General features: G+C 45.5%; 1 long non-coding RNA gene across 3 annotated transcripts; it reads left to right on the top strand.

Moving 5' to 3' along the window:
* Positions 1-219: 219 nt before the first annotated feature.
* LOC125554708 (uncharacterized) lies at positions 220-4,193 on the top strand. Of its 3 annotated transcripts, XR_015599865.1 has the most exons (5): positions 220-1,408; positions 2,094-2,289; positions 2,458-2,638; positions 2,744-2,910; positions 3,738-4,193. It is a non-coding gene; the product is annotated as an uncharacterized LOC125554708 (long non-coding RNA). The 3 variants fall into 3 exon arrangements; XR_015599864.1 differs by having other exon boundaries at positions 2,094-2,638; positions 4,009-4,193; XR_007304429.2 differs by having other exon boundaries at positions 2,094-2,638.
* Positions 4,194-20,816: the final 16,623 nt, after the last annotated feature.

The following is a 20,816-nucleotide window of genomic DNA, read 5'->3' as shown; positions in this document are numbered from 1 at the left end:
GATCTGACGGACCAGAAGCTCGTATCATGGGATCATCTAAGGCATGGTATCACCTGATATTTTCCATGTCGGGTTCACCGTCGCGGCGTTTTCACATAGAAGTCCATCTGTTTTTTCAGAATTCAACCCACAGTCCCCTTTTAAGTGGATCTGAAAAAACATTTCGTTTTTGCACAAAACATCCTATCGTTTGGAGTATTCAACCCGCGCCCCCTACAGAAAATAACCCATCTACCCGCACGACCCACGACCCCCAATCCCATCGGCACCTCCAGCGCACCGCCGCCCCCTACCACGCTGTCGCACGCCGCCTCGCCGTCACGCCGCCGGACTCCTCCTCGCTGTCGCACCGCCGGAACCCACCCCATCGTCGCAAAAGGGTGGCTCTGGAGCACGAGCCAGCACAGACGAGGCCGGGACCAGAAGCAGAATGCGAAAGCTGGGGCGTCGCACGACACCATGCGGCGTTCGTGTCCCTCACAGTCGCCTCGCTCCTCCATGGCCTGCCTGCGAGAGCCCATGCTGGAGGATGACCGTTACCATGACGCAGAGTCTAGCCGACGGGATCCGACATGGTAGTCTTCTCCAAGGAGCGGTCGTCGATGCCGACGAGCAGAGGCCCATGGTCACGAGTCCTCCTCCGATTGCTATCCTCCACATCCCTGATGAATAGGATACAGAGAAGCACAGTGCATTCTTCCTCCCTTATGCCTATGCGTATTATGAATAGATGATGTGATTGCTTTGTTATTTCATTCAATTAATGGCAAAATTGATGAGGTAATTGGAAGAATCGAGCAGCAATTTTATTACAGAACTCGCCATTGATTTGGTCATCTCTGTCACTAGCAAGTTGCATAAGAAAGATTGTGGCGTTGCAGAGGCGTGAATGAAAAAGTTAGTCTGGGGGACAGTTATAGTGATCCCTCAATTATAGAGCGGATCCAGGTGAAATTTCCTGTGCATAGAAAGTCATATTGCTCTAATTTGGAGCATCAACTACTCAGTCCTTGAAACAAAGAAATGGTGTGATGACAAGGGCTGATTGTTGTTTAATCTCAGTTGAATCATCTTTCTTGATAGGTAGTCTAAGACAAATTACCCTATTGCCTGGAGGTAAAGCAGTCTACTATGGCTTGACCAAAGCAGAGTGGCCTTACAGTTTCAGCTCGCACCATGGTTCTTGGGAAGCACTGGGGAGACAGCAAGCTGACATAGTGCCATTAAGATTTCTTTTTATCAGTTTGTAATCTATGTCTTCGGATCATTTTGTTTTTACATGAAAATCATATACATAGCAGTAAAGTTTATAGTTAAAGCATAATTTTGATGCAAATCTATGGTAGCCATCGTCATTCAGCCAACGAAGAGCTACACTACCTGAAGCCCCTCGATTGATAACATATATGTGAGTACTCTAAACCTCGGAAATTGCCTGGTCTATTCTTCAGCAATTAATACAAGATACATTAATGTTTTCTTCGTTTCTAGAGATGAGCCTACATTTTTATATTCTAACGTAGATGTTCATGAGAACATAAAAAGCACCATCAATTGTAACACATATTTTTAGTTTTACTGATTTGTCTGCAAGATGAATTTGTGCATTAACAATACAAGAAATTGAGGTACTATTTGGGAAAGCCACTATTGAGATGTTTCCCGAAATGACAGGATACAACCACCATAATTTTTATCCTCTGCATTAGTTTCAGTTTCTTGCAATATTGTTAGACATTTTCCTGTAGTAAAGGTAAGTACAGGTGATCCCTTTTAATTAGTGCCCGTTTTTTCTGTAAATGGTAGAAATGCATTTCTTCTGATATTATGTATTAGAGCAATCCATGTTTTGTTCTTGGCACTATACAAGTGCATCTCCTCTTTTACTGTAATAGCTAGATGCTCTTAATTTTCTTATGAGTCTGATGAATCGGTGTAATTATATGATTATTGGAGCCCCCATATAATTCTAAACAATGCAGTATGTGCTACTCTTTTCCATTTGTGATAGACAATAGTAGAAAGAAATCTGGTCCGAAAGTATGTGGTGTACATTTCATAAAAAACTAATTACCCTATCACCATTATGGTAGGATCAAATTCATTGCCTAGCTGCACTAGCATGGCCTTAGCGATGGCGCTGGAGCTACCACTGCTTGCGCCTCTCGCCATGCCAGCCGTGATGTTCTACATGCTGATCAACGTGATGTTGTCAACCATCCAGATTTTCTACAGTTAGCTCAGCAACTTCCAGGCCCCACCGCCTTTCTTGTCAGCCACGACACCCAGGTTTTCGTCTATGCCTCATTGGATGCATTTACATCGTATATAATGTTAGATATACACAATCATAGGTACATATAGGATCTTCCACCTTGGCTCATGTACTGATATGATTTGTGTTGATACATGATTCTCAACAAACTATACTACCAAACTTTTTCACGAAATGTGTAGTACCAGTTGGTGTGATATCATGTCCTCAGCAATGCCCTCGATGGAACGACCATGACCATGTTGTTGCCTGGACTCCTTTTTCATGATGATGTCGCTATTCGTCATCCCATAGTTTATGCGGTGGAGCGTCAAAGACCTCAGCGTGTTATAGGAGAAGACCATGAAGATCAGCAAGAAAGATGTAGGTGGTGTGCTTGAATTCTTCTAGGATTTTTGAACGAGCGCTTGATTTTTTCCCGCTATTTCATGTCATCAATTTGTGTTGCATTGCACATGTGTCAAATAGGTTGATCAAGGAAGGTTCGACACTGTGATGTGAGTTGAAACACAAGCATGGCCTGCAATCGACGCCCACCATACTTGTGCCTCACAAGTAGCAATTTTTCACATTCTTGATGATATTTGTCGGTGCCCTCTTCTCATCTATCCCGACAATCTCGGTATCCAGGCAAGGTATGTCTATGTCAGTTGAACTACGACTCGATTTACAACAATTCCAAGCTTTTTTCTATATCTGCAAATTGGGTGGACTATGGTATGAGTCAGTTTATAAGCAAACATGGTGTACATGAATCTATGTTGGTGTGAACTATCAAAAGCATTTCCTGCTATTGCTACCTCTGTTTCATCTTCTAAATCTAGAGTCTAGACTTGGATATTATGTAGAAACAATCTGCTCATGAGAAAAGTATGGCTGAGAGTAATACTGGATGTATGCATAATACTGGGACAAGATATTTACCTGCCATTATCCCAGAAGGGAAAAACATATACATAATACTAAACTGCCATAAAAAATATATGAGGGCTTAGATCATCGTTGAGTTCAAATTTTTATCTTTATTATCATCCCAATAAAACATGGTTTTGCTAATTGACTATATATTATTTCACAAATGTTTGAAATGGTAAAGAAAGTGCATAGTGCCAATGTCGTACCTCATCTATTCTATCTGTATTGCATCTTCTCTTTATTTTGAATAGATGGGTTTATTTTGATTTATGAACTAGTAGTTAACTTTGTCTATTTCTGTTACAAACTATAGAGAGCCTTGCAAAATTCATGGACGTTGTTTCCTCTTGGAACTGTCCTAACTATGCCATGATCACTGTCGAACATTGCTCGACAGACTTCTCTGCTTACCAACTCTATATTTTTCTAGGTTTTCTTGTGAAAATTGATGATACCCCAATGTAGAGCCTTACATGTTCAGTTTAGGTAACACGCCTTCTGATATTGTTACCTTGAAATAACAACTGTAGCCGTTGTTGGTTGACAGATTTCAGACGATAACCTGAATGTAGGCATTGAACACAACAAGGTCAGGATATGATAATGGCCCAAGGTCGTGCCGACAAATCTGAAAATACTGTGGAACAAAATAATAATCTGGCAATGTCCCAAGAGAGCTGTTTGTTCTTGGATTTTTACACCCTCATGTTAATACTTAGCTGCTACAATTTTTATTGTTCTTCTCATTATATGTACCTAATAATGATTTAGTTCATTTCTGGATTATTGGACTAAATTACGCTGCCTACTTTCTGTAGCTTACAGCCTTCCACTTCGTAAGGAATTGGGGCACTACACTCCCATTTGTTAATTGTTACGCCTGGTGTATCCCTGTACGAGTACTCAATGTTGTTGTCTGATCTCTGTACATTTGTTTGAGCGCCACACGATCTCATGAAAGATTTGCATTGGTCATCTTAGTCCAAATTGATAATGCTGTGTTCTTTTCATACGACCTAGAGTAGATATGGTTCCACTGTCGAAAGATACGGAATGACACAGACCAGTAGCATCATGGCATAAAAACCAAAAAAAGATAGTTTAGAACAAAGGTTCAACCAGCTCGGACTGAAAACGTTGTGTACTCCACGCTTCAGTACACTTACACTTCTCAAGTTTTTTCTTTGCGTGTCAATGGCAGCGACCATTCTGCTGCGCAACAAGAGAATCTGTCTGTATAAAGTTCAAGACCTAAGTCCTGAAATTCCTGGCAGGAACCGAAAACTTAGGGCCTGTTCGGATCTCCTCAAACTTCACAAAACTCCCCAAATCTAGCTTCTCTTCTCAGCTTCTCACTCCATGCAGCGTTCTCGTTCCGTTCGGCAACTAAATCATCTTCCCATCGCGATTTTGGGTTGGGGCCAGTTGCTGGACTGTGTAGGACCATACTGGGCCGGCTAGATCAAGCCCAAGATGCCTGTCGAGGGGAGATATTCCTAGCGATGCCTGGCTATTGAGGGTTGAATCGTTTTCTTTTGCGTGGCTGAGCGAACCGTTATCTTTGGCGGTGGCATTTCAGCTGTGATATAGGGGAACTCCAGATTCTGATTTTTGTGGAGCTGGGTCTTCCTCGCTCCAGATTTTTACACTACAATCGATCGATACTTCTCGAAGCTAGCTTCTTGGGGATATTTTGTTCGGCTCAGCTCCGCTCCAGAATTTGGTGAAGCATGGAGCAGGAGGAGATCCAAATAAGGCCTTAGTATACACTTTCATGCTTTTATTTTCTAATATAAAAAATGGTTTGCAAAGAAGTGTTCAGTGACTTGCATATCTTTAGTGAGCCGATGGAGCGTTTGACTGGAATTTACAGTTTCACTATTACATGATCTGATTACGAAGAGAATAAAGAGGAGGGAATGGCAAATGAAGGAGTGAGCCGATTGGAAGGGTGCCGAGTATGGTGCATACATGTCAGCGATGGTAGTTAGAACTTGATGCTGAGTGTTGATTACGAGTTTGGAATTGAAAGTGTGGGCATGGGAGGATTACGAATGGCACGTTCCATTGATGATGATACTGTGCTTTGATTGGAAGACAAGGACAGTGGATAAAGAAAGAAGTAGAAGGGTGATTGGTGCCAAAGCACTAGAGGATGATGTCCCCTTGAAATTAGATTAAAAAATGTTGCATAGTGGCACATGGAGCAGGTTATATTTTATTTTTTGCTCGGTGCAACGCACAGGCATTTGTACTATAGTAATAATAAAGCACGGGTTGAATCTCTCGGGTTCACCATCACAATACGATTTCTTGTCATGTCATAATACGCTTTTACGATTTGTATAGACAAAATCGTAATATAAATGAGGTGATACTAATTTGAGGTCCGCACGTTCTCGTGGAAGTTTTTGTACGCTCAGCGAAGACGCCCACCATAGGCGCATGGCTGGTGGCCCCTGGAGCAGCCCATGCGGGTGAGCGATACTGCTCGATGCGGCTGGGTCAATGCACAAGGGATATAGAGGGGACGCAAAGGCCTCTGCGTGAGGCACGACGCAGGGGCATGGGCTGCAGGGCTTGCGGGGTTCGGATTCATCGCGTCTATATCCGGCCAAGGTCAAGGCAGTTGGAGGCGGACAACTGCCGACTGCCGGCGCTGGTCGTCGGGGAAGGACGCGGTTCCGACGGAAGCGAACTCCTCAACTCCTATGGGAGATGAACGGAGAGATGACGAAGGGAGAAAAGAAGAGCACACGGAGGAAAGAGCCAGGCGTGGGGTGGAGTTTCTCACTGGCAGCTGCTGGTCGGGAGCCGGCACGGGGAGATGCTGCGCTCGATTCGCTCGGGCTGCTCTGAGCTTCGCCTGGAGGCTGCGGGTGCAGGGAGGAAGGGAAATTTTTAGCAATATATTGTTCTGCTTATAAGGATGAAGCCTGGCGCCGACAGGTCGAATCATTTACGCAAAAAGGGAGTGTGGGAATTAAAGTGAATGACGACATAGGTCATTATTTCCAGACACATAAAGGCCTAAGACAAGGAGATCCGATGTCCCCTATCCTGTTTAACATTGTGGTGGATATGTTAGCAATTTTGATAGGCCGGGCTAAGGAAAATGGTCAAGTGGGTGGGTTGGTTCCTCATCTTGTGGAGGGAGGTGTTTCCATCCTTCAGTACGCTGATGATACAATCATCTTTATGGAACATGATTTGGCAAAGGCGAGAAATATGAAGCTTGTGTTATGCCTGTTTGAACAATTAACCGGGTTAAAGATTAACTTCCATAAGAGCGAATTGTTCTGCTTTGGTAGAGCCAAAGACGACCAGGAGTCTTATAGGCAGTTGTTTGGGTGCGAGTTGGGGAGTTTACCCTTCTCTTACCTTGGTATCCCGATTCACCATCGTAGGCTAACAAACAGAGAATGGAAGTGCATCGAGGATCGATTTGAGAAAAAACTGAGTTGTTGGAAGGGTAAGCTCATGTCATACGGAGGCCGGTTGATTTTGATTAATTCGGTGCTCACGAGTATGCCTATGTTTCTCTTATCTTTCTTTGAGGTCCCAGTTGGTGTTAGAAAACGACTGGACTTCTATCGGTCGCGCTTCTTTTGGCAGGGTGATGAACTTAAAAGAAAATACCGGCTTGCTAAATGGGACATCATCTGTAGACCGAAAGACCAAGGGGGTCTCGGGATTGAAAATCTTGAAGTCAAGAACAGATGTCTTCTTAGTAAGTGGTTGTGGAAGCTGTCCTCCGGGACTGAGGCCATGTGGGCGCAGATCCTTCGTAACAAGTACCTCCAAACTAAAACATTGTCCCAGGTCGCAGTCAGGCCGACTGATTCGCCTTTCTGGAAAGGACTAATGAAAGTCAAACAATCTATGTTCAATAGGACGAAATTTGTTATTGGAAACGGTACAAGTACCCGTTTCTGGGAGGATACTTGGCTTGGTGAATCACCTTTAGCCATTCAATATCCGTCTTTATATCGGATTGCTCAACGACGTGAGGTGTTCATGGCAACGATATTCCAATCTATCCCCCTTAATATTCAGTTTCGACGGTCGCTAGCGGGCAATCATTGGGAAGAATGGCTTCACCTAGTAAGGAGACTGATGGAGGTTCAACTTTCTCACCGACCCGATATATTGCGTTGGAAGTTGACTAGTTTTGGAGTATTTACAGTTAAATCAATGTATATTGATGTTATTAATTCGACTGCTATTCCAACTTCCAAGTTTGTTTGGGCTGTCAAGGTGCCTTTAAAAATAAAAGTGTTTATGTGGTTTGTCCATAAACAAGTTATTTTAACAAAGAACAACTTGATTAAACGCAATTGGACAGGTCCTACTAGGTGTAGTTTCTGTGATCGGGATGAGACGATTAAGCATTTATTCTTTGATTGCCCGTTGGCTAGAGTTCTTTGGCGGACGATTCATATTGCTTTTAATCTTCCTCCACCGACTTCTGTCAATGCTTTATTTGGGACATGGCTTAATGGGGTTGGGCCTGTTCTCACAAGACATATTCGGGTTGGAGTTTGCGCTTTGTTATGGACTATCTGGAATTGCAGAAATGATTTGGTTTTTAACAGAACATCACGGATTCATTTTTTGCAGGTTATTTTCCGAGCTACGGCACTGATCCGTTCATGGTCGCTACTCACTCCGATGGAGGCCAGGGAGCATTTGGTTACTGGATCTATCCGTTGGGAGATGGTCGCTCGGGATATCTTCAACCGGTTTGGATGGCGGTCATGTAATAGGATAGGCAATTAGTTTCCCTATCTATTCTTAGCCAGCCGGTTGTGGCATCTTTTTTGGGCTAGTTTGTATATCTAGCCGTCTGGAGCTCTGTGTGAGCTGCATTTCTCTTTTTCCTTTTGGTTTAGCTGGAGACTGTGGAACCTTGTTGGCACTTTTGCCTTTTTTGTTTAATAAGATGGCCGTATGCATCGTTCTGATGCAGAGGCCGGGGAGCCCCCCCTTTTCGAAAAAAAAATTAAACGGAGAGAACAAGTGTTGTTGGTGTAGCTCTTGATCGTCCTGAACATGTGATATTGATTAGTTGACAATGAGACGGGAAGATTACTGGTGCTGGGACTCCGCATGCTTAGATCTGGCTAGTGCGAGCGGGACCTCACGGTTGATCTCCCAGTCGGCACGTACTGGATCGATCGACTTGGCAGCGACATGGCGTAGAGCCTCAAGTCGTGGTACCTATCTTCTCCAACTTGACGACAGCATAGCGCTGAGCGCGGAGCTGTGGTACGTGTCTTTGCCCGTTCAGTCAATGATCACCGACCGCAACAGTGACGGCGCCTGCTATAACGGATGTCACGATGCCTCCCACAAACGTATAGCTGGTAGAAGGAGGGTGATGGATTTTAATCAAGATGCTAGCTTGCCTCACGGACACACCTATCGATCCACAAGGTAGACTCGGTGCCGACCTTCATGTGCCTAGAATTGATGGTCCTCCCACTTCAAACTTCATGCATAACCTTCCTCGATCCACAGAGAACAGCCGATTGTGTTACCGGCTAGATGGCAGCCTCCACGCGATTACAAGCTTACTACTCCGATGGATGCACTGACCTCCTACTTTTGAGCATCCCATGCATGACACCAAGCAGTGTTCTTTCTTCAGAGTTACTTCAAGGTATGTATGCGTTTCAATCAAAAAGATTTATTAATGTACTCTAATGACTAAGAAACTATGAGTCGGCTAGGGATGTTTTTCAACTTCGCCTGGATCATGAGCGCTAATTACAATTGAATGTCTGCACAAATGGGAATGGGTTTTTGTGTCATAAATGAAGCTAGGGATATTCAACATTCGTGATAAATGGCCAATTCGTAGCTCTATTATCCTGTTGCAACGCACGGGCACTTTTGCTAGTATATGATAAAAGGACACATATGTGGTGAGCTTGATGCTCGGGAAATGATAATACGCTTCTGTAAAAGAAGCCCCCAGGTATTATGGGCGTATACATTTAAGGATGTGTACCTCATAAGTGTGCGGTCTAGCCGCACAGGAGCTATAAAGCTAAAGAGAAAATTTAAAGAGAGAAAAAAATGAAAAGAGGAGAAAAAGAAAACGAACAATGAGTCCGACTCTAGGTGTAGAATCTTCGGAGTCTCGCGGCATTCCACGGGTTCGGCTCTAAGCGATTATCCGATGCATCACGAAGACAATACACACCTCTAGTGAGAACTTCATCTATAATGAAGGGACCTTGCCACTTGGGCTTGAGTTTGTCCTTTTTATTTTCTGGCAAGCGTATAACAAGTTCACCAACATTATAAGTCTTGGCCCGCACTTCCCTACTTTGGTATCTGCGAGCTTGTTGTTGATAGAATGCGGAGCAAGCTTTTGCAATATCGCGCTCCTCCTCCAGGGCATCTAGGCTGTCCTGCCGATCAAGCTCGGCCTCTCTCTCTTTGTACATGCGCACTCAAGGTGAGTCATGAATGATGTCGCAGGGAAAAATAGCCTCCGCGCCGTACACCATGAAGAATGGTGTGTAACCGGTAGTGCGATTGGGCATGGTCCGCAGCCCCCAGAGTACGGAGTCGAGCTACTTGACCCAGTGTTTTTCTGACTCTTTTAAAGACCGTACTAGTCTAGCCTTAATGCCACTCATGATAAGACCATTAGCTCGTTCAACTTGACCGTTTGTTTGGTGGTGATAGACGGCGGCATAATCGAGCTTGATGCCTAGGTTAGCACACCATGTTTTCACTTCGTCGGCTATAAAGTTGGAGCCGTTATCGGTGATGATGTTGTGTAGGACACCATAACGGTGTACGACAAAGGATATAAAGTCTATCGCTGGTCCGGCTTCGGCCGTTTTAACTGGTTTGGCCTCTATCCACTTAGTGAATTTATCTACCATGACCAGCATATATTTTTTACTTATGGCCTGCCCCATTAAGGGGTCCGACCATATCAAGCCCCCAAACCGCGAAAGGCCAAGTAATGGGGATTGTTTGTAAAGAGGTAGGCGGCATATGGCTTTGATTGGCGAAAAGCTGGCATCCCATACAACATTGGACAAGGTCCTGTTCATATGGTCGGGCCGTTGGCCAGAAGAAACCAGTACGGAAGGCCTTGCTTACAAGAGCCCGAGCCACGGCGTGGTGACCGCCAAGACTAGTGTTTGCAGATACATCTTTGAAGTATTCCGATCGCGCTCTTCTTGTAGAGCTCTCCTTCATGAACCTTGTAGGATTTCAAATGTCAAACGATGCATCGAGCCTCATTTTGATCCTCGGGGAGCCCTCACCTATTAAGGTAGGCCAAGAAGGGTTCGTCCCATGGGGAAATTACTGCCATTATTAGATGGGCCGGTGGTGTTATTTCGGTGGCTGAGCCCTCGATGATATCGGTATTGTGTTGGGAATCTGGGGGTATAACCGGATCTGGACTAGTGTTGCCGCTCTCATCCTGCCACACCACGGATGGCTTGAAGAGGCTTTCCAAAAAGATGATAGGCGGGATGGGGTCATGCTTGGCGCCCATGCGAGCAAGGACATCTGCCGCTTGATTACTTTCTCGAGCCACATGATGAAACTCGAGTCCCTCGAACCGAGCTGATATTTTGAGTACGATGTTACGATAGGCCGCCATCTTTGGATCTTTGTCGTCGAAGTCTCCGTTTATTTGGGATATTGTGAGGTTTGAATCCCTGCGCACCTCTAGGCGTTGTATGCCCATGGATACAGCCATCCGAAGACCGTGCAGTAAGGCCTCGTATTAGGCTGCGTTATTGGAGTCCGTGTATAATATTTGGAGTACATATTGGACTATGTCTCCTCTGGGGGATGTTAAGACAACTCCCACTCCTAAACAGGCCATCATTTTAGAGCCACCGAAGTGCATGACCCAATTGGAATATGTATCATACTCTTTAGGGAGTTCGGCCCCTGTCCATTCGACGACAAAGTCAGCCAATACTTGGGATTTAATGGCTCGGCGTGGTTTGTATGTTATATCAAATGGGCAAGAGCTCAATGGCCCACATGGCAATCCGGCCGGTAGCTTCACGGTTGTTTATTATGTCACTGAGTGGTACTTCAGAAGCCACCATGATCAAGCACTCTTGGAAGTAGTATCGTAGCTTCCGGGATGCCATGAAGACCGCATATGCTATCTTTTGGTAATGAGGGTTCCGGCATTTTCCTGGTGTGAGGACAGTGGATACATAATATACCGGTTTCTGAAGTGGGAATTTATGTCCGTCCTCCTCTTGTTTGACGAGGAGCACCGTACTCACCACCTGGTGTGTTGCAGAGATGTATAATAACGTGGGTTCGCCGATGTTTGGCGCGGCCAGGACTAGGTTGCTCGCTAAAAGAGCTTTTATTTCTTTCAGTCCGGCCGTTGCCGCGTCCGTCCACTCGATGTGGTCGGTGTGTCGGAGCAGGCGATATAGTGGCAATGCTTTTTATCCCAATCTAGAGATAAAGCAGCTTAAAGCTGCCACGCATCCGGCTAGTTTTTGGACCTGTTTGAGGTTTGTTGGTGTAGCCAATTGTGACAAAGCTCAGATTTTGGCTCGGTTTGCCTCAATTCCTCTATTGGAAACGATGAAGCCCAACAGTTTTTCAACGGGGACGCCAAAGACACACTTTTCTGGGTTGAGCTTGATGTCATATGTACAGAGGTTGTCGAATGAGAGACGCATGTCGTCTACTAGGGACTCAATGTGCTTAGTTTTGATGACGACCTCATCCACACATGCTTCGACCGTCTTGCCGATTTGTTTCTCCAGGCATGTTTGAATCATGTGTTGGTAGGTAGCACTGGCATTTTTCAGCACGAAGGGCATAGTGTTAAAGCAGAAAGGCTCGTATGGGGTAATGAATGCCGTTGCGGCTTGATCAGACTCCTTCATTTTGATTTGATGGTATCCGGAGTATGCGTCGAGGAAACACAATGAGTCATGTCCTGCAGTAGCGTCAATGATCTGATCGATGCGGGGGAGGGGGAAGGGATCCTTGGGGCAAGCCTTGTTGAGATCTTTGAAATCAACGTACAGGCGCCAGGATTTGTCCTTCTTTGCTACCATCACCAGGTTTGCTAGCCAGTTCGGGTGTTTTATCTCTCTGATCAACCCGGCCTCAATTAACTTGGCTAGCTCCTCCCCCATAACTTGTCGTTTGGGTTTGGAAAAGCGCCGCAGTGTTTGCTTGACCGGCTTTTATCCCTTTAATATATTGAGGCTGCGCTCGGCCAATCTGCATGGGATTCCTGGCATATCAGAAGGGTGCCAGGCGAATATGTCCCAGTTCTCGCGCAGGAACTCGCGTAATGCGACATCGACCGTCGGGTCCAGCTGTGCTCCGATGGAACGATTTTGTCCGCTGGTTTGAAGGAGGTAGATTTGGGCCGCTTATGAAGGATTACGTCGTCCCTATCGACCATGGAGCGTAGTGCGGTTAATTCTTCAGCCGTAAGGGCCTCGGATAGTGCCTCGAGGGCCAAGGATGCGGTTTTGTTTTTGGCGCGGAGCGCTATGTCCAGATTACTGGTGAGAGTGATAATACCGTTTGGCCCGGGCATCTTGAGCTTCATATACCCGTAGTGAGGTATGGCTTGAAAGCGCGTGAATGCGTCTCTCCCCAACAGGGCGTGATATCCGCTGTTGAAAGGGGCCACTTGAAAGGTTATCTCTTCGGAACGATAGTTCTCCGGCGTGCTGAATACCACGTCGAGTTTAATTTTTCCCACACATCTTGCTTCCCGACTGGGTATAATTCCTCAAAAGGTCGTATTACTTAGCTTGATGCGGCTCCTATCCATTTGCATTTTATTGAGCGTGTCCTTGTAGATGAGGTTCAACCCGCTGCCGCCGTCCATGAGCACTTTAGTGAGCTGAAAGCCATCCACAATTGAATTGAGAACCAAGGCGACTGGTGCCCGGACTAACCGGATTTTTGGTTCGTCCTCGGCATTAAAAGTTATGGCCGTGTCATTCCAGGGATTTATTGTTGCGACTTGGCAGCGAGGTCACGGAGTGCCCTCTTGCGCCGATTGTTTGAAGTGAAAGTCTCGAAGACCGTCAATACTCTGAGGTCGTTGTCTTCTGGAGAATACTGCTATGAGGTGTTTTTTGTGAGGATATCCTCGCCGGTCTTGGCCACTTGCTGGAGTATCCAACATGCTCTGAGGCTGTGGGTTGGTTCGTTATCCGGTGTCGTGTGTATTTTGCATGGCTTATCGAGCCATCCCTCAAGGATGGTTCCACGTCCCGTAATGGGTTTAATTTTCTTGCCTATGGGGTCGGGTGCCCCGCGAGGGTGCATCCTTTTTGCCCGCCAGGGAGGTGGCATGCAGGCCGGTGGTTCCCAGTGAGCTGTGTGAGTTTTCCAGGCGCTTTCCATTGTGCAATACTTCTGTACTATGGTTTCCAAGTCAGCGAAGTGTAGTACGCGATGACGGTTGAGGGCGTTGAGGATTACTTCGTCCGCGCAATTATTGCAGAATACTGAAATCGCGTCCTCGTCGCTGCAATCCTTAATCTTGTCCTCAACGAGGAGGAATCTGGCCCAAAAGTGATGGACTATTTCCTGAGGCTGCTGCCGTACGTACATGAGGTCGCATATATCCGGGGGACCGGAATTGGTTGGCGAATATTTCTTGTGGTGGGTGGGTGGCGTTAAATCCGAACCCTGACCCAATGTGGAGTCCGGAGTTTGAAATACTTCCGAGTTTATTAGTTTGGGCTCCGGGGTGTCCAATGAATCTTTAGGCCCAACGCCCGATTCTAAGTTTAGAGGACTGGAAGTGTCACCCCACAGACTGGTATCCGGCTCTCCGAGCATGGAAATCCGAACGTAGCTTGTTTTCAGCATAGGGGAAGAGTTCTTGTTTTGCTCCTCTATGACCGCTATCTGATGGGTGACCGACGGAGATTTGATTTCTCTCTGATTGGGTTTAAGCCCAATCTGATCATAGTCTATAGCGACCCCCAGGGCGGCGATGCGATCCAGGAGTTCGTTTAAAGACGACAAATCCGCCGGATCCATCCGTTTGGAGTATTTGGGGTCAACACGGAGACGATTTTCGATGACTTGGGAAGTCATCGTCGGCTAAAAGGCCGAATGGGCTGCCATGGTGAAGCTGCCCAGCTGGAGGGTTTGGCCTGAGGCCAGGGCCTCTCCGAAAGTGATACTGTCCTTGATAACAAGGCGAGCCATCAATCCTGTTGTCGACGCCACACAGGAACTCTCAATGAAAGCACCAATGTCGGTGTCAAAACCGGTAGATCTCGGGTAGGGGGTCCCGAACTATGCGTCTGAGGATCGAAGGTAACGGGAGACAGGGACACGATGTTTACCCAGGTTCGGGCCCTCTTGATGGAGGTCATTAATAGCCTACTTCCTGCTTGATTTTTTTGACAGAAAGACTCTAAGGGAACCCCCTACAATATAATTGGTGCAACAAACCCAAATTGCAAGTACCATGCCTTGAACCTGGGTGGGTGGGAAGGCATCAGCCCCTTCCCGCCACTAGGCTATGCCTTGGTCTGCTTACTTCCTGCTTGATTATCTTGGATGAATATGGGGCTTACAAGAGTTGATCTACCTCGAGATCATAATGGCTAAACCCTAGAAGTCTAGCCTGTATGATTATGATTGCCTCTACGGACTAAACCCTCTGGTTTATATAGACACCGGAGGGACCTAGGGTTGTATAGAGTCGGTTTACAAAGGAAGCAATCTTCATATCCAAACGCCAAGCTTGCCTTCCAAGTAAAGGAAAGTCCCATCCGTACACGGGAGGAAGTCTTCTGTCTTGTATCTTCATGGCCCATTAGTCCAGCCCACGTCACATAGCCCGGACGCCCGAGGACCCCTTAATCCAGAACTCCCTCACCCCCCGCCTTTCCCTTTTTCGACCGAAGGGAATAGGAAGGAGAGGGAGAGGGAAAGGGATGGGGGGTGCCGCCCCCTCCTCCTTGTCCTATTCGGACTCCCTAGGAGGGGGGCACGCGGCCACCCCCCGTGGGCTTCCCTCTCTCTCCCTTAGGCCCATGTTGGCCCAACACTTCCCCGGGGGGGTCCGATAAGCCCTCGGTACTCTGGAAAAATACCCGAATCACTCGGAACCATTCTGATATCCGAATATAACTTTCCAATATATGAATCTTTACCTCTCAACCATTTTGAGACTCCTCGTCATGTTCGTGATCTCATTCGGGACTCCAAACAAACTTCGGTCACCAAAACACATAACTCATAATACAAATCGTCATCGAATGTTAAGCATGTGGACCCTACAGGTTTGAGAACTATGTAGACATGACCGAGACACATCTCCAGTCAATAACCATTAGCGGAACCTGGATGCTCATATTGCCTCCTACATATTCTATGAACATCTTTATCAGTCAAACCGCATAGCAACATACGTCATTCCCTATGTCATCGGTATGTTACTTGCCCGAGATTCGATGGTCGGTATCATCATACCTAGTTCAATCTCATTACCGGCAAGTCTCTTTACTCGTTCCGCAATGCATCATCCCACAACTAACTCATTAGTCACACTGCTTGCAAGGCTTATAGTCATCTGCATTACCGAGAGGGCCTAGAGATACCTCTCCGACAATCGGAGTGACAAATCCTTTTCTTGATCTATGCCAACTCAACAAACACCATCCGAGACACCTGTAGAGCACCTTTATAATCACCCAGTTACGTTGTGACGTTTGGTAGCACACAAAGTGTTCTTCTAGTATTCGGGAGTTGCATAATCTCATAGTCAGAGGAATATGTATAAGTCATGAAGAAAGCAATAGCAATAAAACTAAATGATCATAATGCTAAGCTAACTGATGGGTCTTGTCCATCGCATCATTCTCTAATGATGTGATCCCGTTCATCAAATGACAACACATGTCTATGGTCAGGAAACTTAACCATCTTTGATTAACGAGCTAGTCAAGTAGAGGCATACTAGGGACACTCTGTTTGTCTATGTATTCACACATGTACTATGTTTTCGGTTAATACAATTCTAGCATGAATAACAAACATTTATCATGATATAAGGAAATATAAATAACAATTTTATTATTGCCTCTAGGGCATATTTCCTTCAGTCTCCCACTTGCACTAGAGTCAATAATCTAGATTACATAGTAATGATTCTAACACCCATGGAGTCTTGGTGCTGATCGTGTTTTGCTCGTGGAAGAGGCTCAGTCAACGGGTCTACAACATTTAGATCCGTATGTAGTTTGAAAATCTCTACGTCTCCCTCCTTGACTTGATTGCGGATGGAATTGAAGTGTCTCTTGATGTGTTTGGTTCTCTTGTGAAATCTGGATTCCTTCGCCAAGGCAATTGCTCCAGTATTGTCACAAAAGATTTTCATTAGACCCGATGCACTAGGTATTACACCTAGACCGGATATGAACTCCTTCATCCAGACTCCTTCATTTGCTGCTTCTGAAGCAGCTATGTACTCCGCTTCACACGTAGATCCCGCCACAACGCTCTGCTTGGAACTGCACCAGCTGATAGCTCCACCATTCAATATAAATATGTATCCATTTTGTGACTTAGAGTCATCCGGATCAGTGTCAAAGCTTGCGTCGACGTAAGTATTTACAACAAGCTCTTTGTCACCTCCATAAACAAGAAACATATCCTTAGTCCTTTTCAGGTATTTCAGGATGTTCTTGACCGTTGTCCAGTGATCCACTCCTGGGTTACTTTGGTACCTCTCTACTAAACTTATAGCAAGGCACACATCAGGTCTTGTACACAACATTGCATACATGATAGAACCTATGGCTGAGGCATATGGAATGACTTTCATTTTCTCTCTATCTTCTACAGTGGTCGAGCATGGAGTCTGACTCAACTTCACACCTTGTAACACATGCAAGAACCCTTTCTTTGACTGATCCATTTTGAAATTCTTCAAAAATTTATCATGGTATGTGCTTTGTGAAAGTCCAATTAAGCGTCTTGATCTATCTCTATTGATCTTGATGCCCAATATATAAGCAGCTTCACCAAGGTCTTTCATTGAAAAATTCTTATTCAAGTATCCTTTTATGCTATCCAGAAATTTTGTATTATTTCCAATCAACAGTATGTCATCCACATATAATATTAGAAATGCTATAGAGCTCTCACTCACTTTCTTGTAAATAGAGGCTTCTCCAAAAGTCTGTATAAAACCATATGCTTTGATCACACTATCAAAGCATATATTCCAACTCCAAGAGGCTTGCACCAGTCCATAAATGGATCGCTGGAGCTTGCACACTTTGTTAGCACCTTTAGGATTGACAAAACCTTCTGGTTGCATCATATACAACTCTTCTTTAAGATATCCATTAAGGAATGCAGTTTTGACATCCATTTGCCAAATTGAATAATCATAAAATGCAACAATTGCTAACATGATTCAGATAGACTTAAGCATCACTACGGGTGAGAAGGTCCCATCATAGTCAACTCCTTGAGCTTGTCGAACACCTTTTGCAACAAGTTGAGCTTTGCAGACGGTAACATTACCGTCAGCGTCAGTATTTTTCTTAAAGATCCATTTATTCTCTATGGCTTGCCGATCATCAGGCAAGTCAACCAAAGTCCACACTTTCTTCTCATACATGGATCCCATCTCAGATTTCATGGCCTCAAGCGATTTTGCGGAATTTGGGTTCATCATCCCTTCCTCATAGTTCGTAGGTTCATCATGGTCTAGTAACATGACCTCCAAAACAGGAATACCGTACCACTCTGGTGCGCATTGTACTCTGGTTGACCTACGAGGTTCGGTAGTAACTTGATCTAAGTTTCATGATCATCATCATTAGCTTCCTCACTAATTGGTGTAGGAATCACTGGAACTAATTTCTGTGATGAACTACTTTCCAATTCGGGAGAAGGTACAATTACCTCATCAAGTTCTACTTTCCTCCCATTCACTTCTTTCTAGAGAAACTCCTTCTCTGGAAAGGATCCATTCTTAGCAACGAATATCTTCCCTTCGGATCTATGATAGAAGGTGTACCCAACAGTCTCCTTTGGGTATCCTATGAAGACACATTATCCAATTTGGGTTCGAGCTTATCAGGTTGAAGCTTTTTCACATAGGCAGCACAACCCCAAACTTTAAGAAACGATAGTTTAGGTTTCTTGCCAAACCACAGTTCATATGGTGTCGTCTCAACCGATTTAGATGGTGCCCTATTTAACGTGAATGCCTCTGTCTCTAAAGTATAACCCCAAAATGACAGTGGTAAATCGGTAAGAGACATCATAGATCGCACCATATCTAATAAAGTATGGTTACGATGTTCGGACACACCATTATGCTGTGGTGTTCCCGGTGGCTTGAGTAGCGAAACTATTCCACATTGTTTCAAATGAAGACCAAACTCGTCACTCAAATATTCTCCTCCATGATCAGATCATAGAAACTTTATTTTCTTGTTACGATGATTTTCCACTTCACTTTGAAATTCTTTGAACTTTTCAAATGTTTCAGATTATGTTTCATTAAGTAGATATACCCATATCTGCTCAAATCATCTGTGAAGGTTAGAAAATAACGATACCCACCGCTAGCCTCAACACTCATCAGACCGCATACATCAGTATGTATTATTTCTGACAAGTTAGTTGCTCGCTTCATTGTTCCGGAGAACAGAGTCTTAGTCTTCTTGCCCATGAGGCATGGTTTGCAAGCATCAAGTGATTCATTATAAAGTGATTTCAAAAGCCCATCAGCATGGATTTTCTTCATGCGCTTTACACCAATATGACCTAAACGACAGTGCCACAAATAAGTTGCGCTATCATTATTAACTTTGCATATTTTGGCTTCAATATTATGAATATGTGTATCACTACAATCGAGATTCAACAAAAATAGACCACTCATCAAGGGTGCATGACCATAAAAAGATATTACTCATACAAATAGAACAACCATTATTCTCTGATTAGAATGAATAACCATCTCGCATCAAACAAGATCTAGATATAATGTTCATGCTTAATGCTGGCACCAAGTTACAATTATTTAGGTCTGAAACTAATCCCGATGGTAGATGTAGAGGTAGCATGCCGACGGCGATCACATCGACTTTGGAACCATTTCCCACACGCATCGTCACCTCGTCCTTAGCCAATCTTCATTTAATCCGTAGCCCCTGTTTCGAGTTGCAAATGTGAGCAACAGAACCAATATCAAATACCCAGGCGCTACTACGAGCATAAGTAAGGTACACATCAAAAACATGTATATCAAATATACCTTTCACTTTTCCATCCTTCTTATCCGCCAAATACTTGGGGCAGTTCCGCTTCCAGTAACCAGTCCCTTTGTAGTAGAAGCACTCAGTTTCAGGCTTAGGTCCAGACTTGGGCTTCTTCCCTTGAGCAGCAACTGGCTTGCTATTCTTCTTGAAGTAACCCTTCTTCCCTTTGCCCTTTTTCTTGAAACTAGTGGTCTTGTTCACCATCAACACTTGATGCTCCTTCTAGTTTTCTACCACCGCGGCCTTTAGCATCGTGAAGAGCTCGGGAATTGTTTTCTCCATCCCTTGCATATTATAGTTGTCGGGGTTCTGGAACGACACCTATGGGATCCCTCCGGGAGTCCCTTCTACGGTTGCGCGGCGTGGGGTTGCGCAAAGAGCGGGTATAGAAGATCAACTCGGTGAGATTTTTACCCAAGTTCGGGCCGCAAACGATGCGTAAAACACTAGTGCTGCTTTGTGTGTACTTAGTGTTCTTGAGCTCTTGAACTAGCTGCGGTGCATGCCTAGTCCAAAAAGTCAGAATTGGCCGAATCCCCCCTCAGTACGCCTCGGGCCTCCTTTTATATGTCAAAGGGGTTGCCACAGTGGCACACAGGAGGTGGAAAGTATGTATAGTGTACTAGTTTATCTCCTCACATCCTAGGACAAATGCATTTAATGCGCTGCCTATCTGTCCTCTTGCTTTATCGGGGACGACAAAGAAGCCCGTCCCATCCGTCGTCGCCTCGCCTTGCTCTGACGCGCGTCCAGGCTGATGAGGCATGCAGCGCCACGCTGGCTGGCTGCTGAGCTGGTGCGGTGGCAGGGTCTTGACGAAGATCTGCATGCCACCACGCAGGTGCTTGGCTGGTTGGCCTAGAAGCTGCATGCTACCATGCAAGTGCGTGCCTACTTGATAGGCTGGTTGCCACCTCGGAACGGGCGCGGGGCAGCAAAGCTTTGGCAAGTGAGGGCCTGGCCTCGGCCCCGCAGACGCTCCCGGCTAGTGTCTTGCTGGGGGGTTCTGCGAGCATCCTCGGCAAGGGTCTAGCCGGGGGTCTTCGGTTGCCCTGGCAAGATCATGCTGGGGGTCTTCGTCTTCTGGTGCTCATGTAGGCTTGCAGGCGCTCCCGAGCCTTGGCCTTGACGTTGTTGATGGCGTCATAACTCTCAGGCTCAAAGGTGGCGGTCTTGCTGGTGTTGGGCAAGTTGCCCCGGCAATGCTCTTGCCGAGGCCATGTAGGCCGTCCCGGCATGGCTCTTGTCGGGGGAAGCCCATCCTATCCCTTTGCTCTTTATGCTTCTGGCTTGGGTGCTGCCTCGACAGCCTAGTATCTTCGCTTCCTCTA

The sequence above is a fragment of the Triticum urartu genome, chromosome 1A (genome assembly GCF_056163025.1).
Source record: "Triticum urartu cultivar PI428250 chromosome 1A, HENAU_Tu73, whole genome shotgun sequence".
NCBI lineage: Eukaryota > Viridiplantae > Streptophyta > Magnoliopsida > Poales > Poaceae > Triticum > Triticum urartu.
The sequence above is the reverse complement of the archived record's forward strand: the minus strand, read 5'-3'. Positions and strand labels throughout refer to the sequence as shown.